Source organism: Nyctibius grandis, chromosome 1, assembly GCF_013368605.1.
Source record: "Nyctibius grandis isolate bNycGra1 chromosome 1, bNycGra1.pri, whole genome shotgun sequence".
Classification (NCBI taxonomy): Eukaryota; Metazoa; Chordata; class Aves; order Nyctibiiformes; family Nyctibiidae; genus Nyctibius; species Nyctibius grandis.
The window spans coordinates 65,369,555-65,375,456 of record NC_090658.1 but is presented as its reverse complement, the minus strand read 5'-3'; positions in this window follow the sequence as shown (position 1 = coordinate 65,375,456).

Below are 5,902 nucleotides of genomic sequence, written 5' to 3'. Positions count from 1 at the left end.
CTCCGCGCACCGGGAAGGAGATGGCGTAGCAGCGGTGCTTTACTGCAGCAGCCTTTGCAGCAGGCGGGTGCCTGGGCTGGGTTGCGGTACAGCAGCGCAACGTCTGGGGAAAGCGTGCCCGAGGGGGTTGTGTACTGCCAAAAAAGTGCAGCAGAGGGCTGTGGGTGAACAGTATTGACTGACGCACAAAGATGTGTGTTGGCTGAGTAAGTCCTAAAATTTAGACTACTCAAATCTTGCACAGCTGATTTATTTTTTAAAAGGCTATTGCATATTATTTCTGAGGCAAGAAAAAACAACATTAAAAAAGAGCAGGGAGGGATGCACGTGCACAATTTTAACTTGAGTTTTTAATTTCGGGGGACAATGACTGGGAAGCAGCCCAAACCAACTGGTGGGAGACAAAAGGCACGAAAGATGGGAAGCAGATATTATCCCCAAATGCTGGTTTGCTGTTTCCTGTGTAGGGAAAGTAATGGACTGCTTAGGTCTATTTCTTTTGGCTACTGAGTTCCCTAAGCATGGCCTTCTATGGAGACCGTAACCAATGAGTGGCTGGTGCTGAAACAAACACAGTGAAAGTTTTCAGTTGTGACCGATTGTGGTTAACTGATGAACAGCCTGGCCTAGAGAGACACACAATTCCCTCTTTTCTTCTTTCAAGCTTTTTCTCTTATGCAGGGGTAGGGGTAACTAACTTGTACCTCAAGTGCAGCACATGTGCTGCAGCTTTTGCTGTAACCAACAATAAGACGCTATTAACATGGAGGCTGCTCGATAACGGACTTGTGGGAAGAAGCCAGCTTGCTAGTGCCAGTAGGGTTGCCAGAACTGTTGTGGGATCTGGCTGCACACACCCCGCCTGCCCCGCCCCCCTCCCCCCTTCAATTTCTTACTGGTTCTGAAGACCTGTGGGATGCTCATGTCTTTTCCCTTCAGTGATGGAAAGCTCTCTATTTTCTGAGGTATGTGGGATATATCTTATTGGGACAGAACGGGTGGCGACTTCTACTCTTTCAGTTCTCCATTGTATCTAAGACTACGTACTATAAGCCCAGAAGAAAAAAACAAAACAAACCAAAATATAACGTGAAACTTTTTGAAAATATATTTTAATTATTTCAAGTGTATTTGCCTAGTGACAAATAGTGAAATTGTTTCAAGTTTTGTTCACTCCTTGTTTTACCAAAAATTTGACATTTGAGCTGTGTGATGCTTCAGTGCAGCCCCTTGTTAGGAAAAACATCGGGACATGCACCTGTGCCTTGAAACACATCATACCAGTGGTTTTCTAAGAGTACTGTCTATGAAACACAACCTGACAGGTCTCCCTTCACCTTTGTCCTGCAAGCTGGTATACTTCTTCAAATACTTGATGCCCTGCCTTCAGGTTGTAATTTACCTCGTAAAAATTCAGATTATTTTTTTTGTACAATTTGTTCAAGCTTCTAAGGTAACGTAGACTTACCTTTGATGTTTTACAGGCACTATCGTTTGCTACAAAGCAAAAAATTTACCAAAAAAAATTTAACTTATGTGTTTGTTATTGTCATAGGAGATAGATAGTAGCTCTGGGCATGACACAAAGTGCCGCTTTATTTGAATACAGCAACAGTCCAAAAAATTTCCAATGAAGTACAAAGTTCAAGGCAACGGGAAGATACATGAAGACAAAGCAGCTCGATAATACTGTGTCATCACCGGCCCAAGCCAAACTCTTGCTGACTGTTAGCAGATGTCCTCACTATGCAGTGAGTCGGCCAAGTACTTGTACATCTTCTGAGCACTAATGTAGAAAGGGGAAAAGAGTAGGAAAGTCCATGGTTAATAGTCAGCGGTGAAGTTGGATTGTCTCATCAGGGAATGCTGCTCTTAAGTGTTACAAAAAGATAATGTAAGCTCAGTTCCAAAGACCTATAAAGAATGAAGAAACCCAGAGTGAGGTTGTTTTTAATCTCTTCATAAAATGAGAGCGTAGGCTTGCACAAGTCAGTGGTGTTACTTACCATCTTTAGCAGCTGTTACTTTAGAGATTCACACCTGAACAGCTTCTCCTGTTAAAACCTTGCTGAGTTTTACAGCCCCCTTGGGTAAATTTTGTCAGTCCGAGTGGGACAAGGCTCAAGGGAGCTGTGTAAAGGGGATGCTTCAGTAGATGGCACTCTCCCTCTTGAGCGCGGATGAACAAATACTTCAGCCAAGGAACTCGATGGAGTGAGAGCCACTTCCTTTATACTCTACAGAAATGGCAATGAATGCACACAAAGCTCTGCCTAACTGCGCTATGCAGTAACCCCTGGCAGTTTTTCACAAATCTGGAGCATTCAAGTCCCCCGCATCTGGCTTCCTCCCTGCTTAAATGTCTATAATCTGCTTCTGTTCAGCCCAAATTCCTCCTGAAATCTTAATGGTGAATATATACATATATATACACACACACATATCTATATATTTAAAAGATACATACATTTATTATATATATAAAAGATACATATATTTAAAAGAGCTTAGCAGTAATGTAAGTCACACACATCAGACTCAGGATTTAGAACTGTTCTGCTTCATCAATCATTTTCTAATTCATTATTTTATTTTACTATTCTGTCAATGGTAGATCCAGTTTAAGAACTTAGTACCTTTGGTTTGTTGATTGTTTTTTTTGTTGTTATTTGGAAGCCACAAAATTTCATAGATCCAGTTTAGAGAGCAGTCACGTTGAATTAGTACAAGTGAGGAGGCCTTAACTGCAGGAATGGGGACAATAAAGAGCTACTAGGCATTAGGGGAGCTACCGCCTTCTAAATCAGATCTGTTGCCTCCCAAGCAGTAATGCACAGCCATCGTCTTACAGCTTTCTAAACTGTACGGTGTTTTCCTCACTCCTGAACAAAAGGGTGAGACAAGAGAGTGAAAGAAATTTGTATAAGACAAAGGTTGCAATAAAAAATTACATCGGACAAATTCATAAAATGCAAATTTAATTAGTTCAGATTTCTACAATTTCGGATTCTTGAGTGATATAAGTATATTCTTTCGATTTACTGCTTTTTAAGCATTCCTTTAAGTATCTATTTTCTTATTTGACTGGCACACAAGTCAAATCAGACTCCATACGTTCTCAATCCCTGCCTCTCTCCTACAGTCCCCAAAAATCCTTTTACCACTGGTTAAAATCACAGTGATAACAGTATTTCTAAAATCTCAAACATGGAGCTATCATTTTCTTCCTTTAAGAGGAAAGCATTTGCTACCATAGCTCAAGTAAAGCTGTTGACCTGTTTTTTTTTCCAATATTCGTGTCAGAGCCTGAGGGTTTTTTGAGCCTCTTAGAATGAAGAGGCCCTAGGGAATGTATGGAAGAAGAGTATAAAGAGTATTTGTGTGTACCTCTCCAGTGCCGGTCAACTTTTGAGCAATCGAAAGTTATGCACCATTGCAAAACAGATAAAGGAATTTCTGTTACAAGAAGTGGTTCAAGCAGTGGCCTGCTGCGTGAACGAAATGGCGGATGAATTTAGTGATGAATAAATATATTTTTAGATTTTCTGTTCTTAATTCAAAACAAAACAAACTTACTGCGAGTGTCGGATGCTTAAGGGACTGTGCCCAAAAGCAGTATTTTCTGTCCTTTGCAGAGAAATTACACAGCGGATAAAATGCTGGAGCAGTGGAAGCTCTCTCTTGAAAGTACCATTTAGCTACAGCATTCATCAGTTTTATTCATCTATATTTAAACTTCCAAGTGCATTTTGTACAGAATTCCAAATAGTCTTCACACAGTAATTTTACTGCTTGGAAGTCTCCTTTGCACATGACTGAATGGAAATGGTTTGGAGAGGCTTGTTTTAACACTTTACAAAGGAACTGATTTTTTTTCCTTTGGAAAAGAAATCAGGGTGTGGGGCTTCTGCTGTTTGGAACATGTTCTTTAGAAGAATAAAAGCAAAATTGTTTAACACTATTACGGTACTACTAATTTTTCCCCTTCTCCTTCTGCAGTCTTGAGCTGACATTTTGTTCAGTCAGATAAGGAAACATATCTAGGTCATGAAACTAATCAAAAACATCGGGTTTATGGTTGCAATCTTTACCTTTACAGCAGCTATTGTGAATTCAGGGGTTTGAAGACCCACAAGCCAGCCTTCTACACTGGCGTTCAAGTAGTGGTTTCAAATCAAAGAACAATTTGCTGACTGAATCGTCAAACTAAATATTGGGATACCTGAGGTTTATGCCTTTAGGCAAATTATAGCCTAATTTTCAGGTGTGTGCATTTCTTTAACTCTCATTTATTTCAAATGGAGTTACAAGAGCTCAGTACCTCTGAAACTTGTTTTTAAACCATTTTGGGACTATCTTCCTTACAGATACATTGGAAAGCTGTTTTAATGTTTGTAATACATTTTGAAATGCTTAGTAAGAATACGTTACAGAAATGCAGTCATTACTAACAAATGTCTCATTGAAACAGTCCTGGTTTTTTCTCATCTCCATGCAATACAGTTCAAATAACATTTAAAAAAAATCTCACAACAATTAAACCTTACAGTTCCGTAGACAGGACAGAGCAAGAGACAGAAGGCACATGCGATGGGTTCCCAGGGATCTGCCACCTCACTGCTTTTAGGATGGAAGCTGAAGGGTGGAAGATCATGAGCAAAAGGTGAAGAGCAAGTGGTGGCAGAAGCTGGCCCTGACAATCACATGGGTTCGCTATACTTTAGACGATCCCTACTGACAGGTTTCAGACGACATAGTGAGAAAATAGGCGTATTAGCCTTGCTTTTGATAATATTAAGAAGCGAGACAGAGATCAGAACTCAGTGGGCTTGCAGAACGGGTCAAGGAAGTAGCCAGAAAAGTCAAAGTCTTGGTTCTTTGTAATGGATTGCATGGTGTAATAGAGGTCTCATACCTTTTGGTTTACCTGGTGTAGGTGGGTTTATCTGTGCTGCGTGGTATTTGTGTTTAGGCAAATTACATTATATGTAAGTAAGAGATTTCAGTGAGCCTGTTCATCAGTGTTTGGAGATGGGCGCAGAACAAAGGGTTGATTTTCAAGCATGATTTATTTAGACACTTAAGCTCTATTAAACAACAGTGAGGCTGAAACTTACCAATAAATGGATCAAATGCAGTGGTTAGAATAAACCAATCAAATCTATGGATAAAGAGAAGTTAATAACAGTGGTCAAGACTCAGCAGACCAGTACCTGCTGGTTTCCTAATGAAAGTGACCTTGAATCAAACCAGATTTTACTGGAAACCTCAAGAATATTACAAATGTCACTTCATGCTACATTAATTAGACCAAGGTAATTTGTAAAACTGTTCAACCAAGGGTGGGCACATGCACCAGAATTAAGCAAAAGGATGGAGCAAAAGGAGAACTCTTTCCTTTTGCTATGTTTTTCTGCATGAAAGTTGCAGGTGAGTTTTGCATCCTCCCATTGCTAGCTTATCCAGACCACTCTGCAGGATTTGCTTGACAGGAGGAAAACATAATCCTAAATTCCGTTGCATTTTTTTTTTTTCAGTTTTCTATTCTCACTGATTTGCAAAGTCTCAGTTGACTGAGTTATGAGCTGTTTGCCCAACAGGACCTTTGTTCTGGTCTGTGCTTCAGCAAAAACTGGAAGAACCTGTTCACGCACTCCCTTTTTTTTTTTTTTGATCTTCCTCTCCCATTGGCAGCTGCAGCTTGTACACATACAGACAAGGTGGTGCCTGCCTTTCATGTGGAAAGCTGCCTCACAAAAACTGAGGTTGCTTTTTCCATTATCCCAGAGCTTTTCTAGCCTCACAAAGGCTTTGGTGGATGCTCCAGGACTTGAACTCTGTTTGTTCTCCACAAAATGAGTTTAGGTCATAATTTTATTTTTCTTCAAGTGAAGGGAGGGCA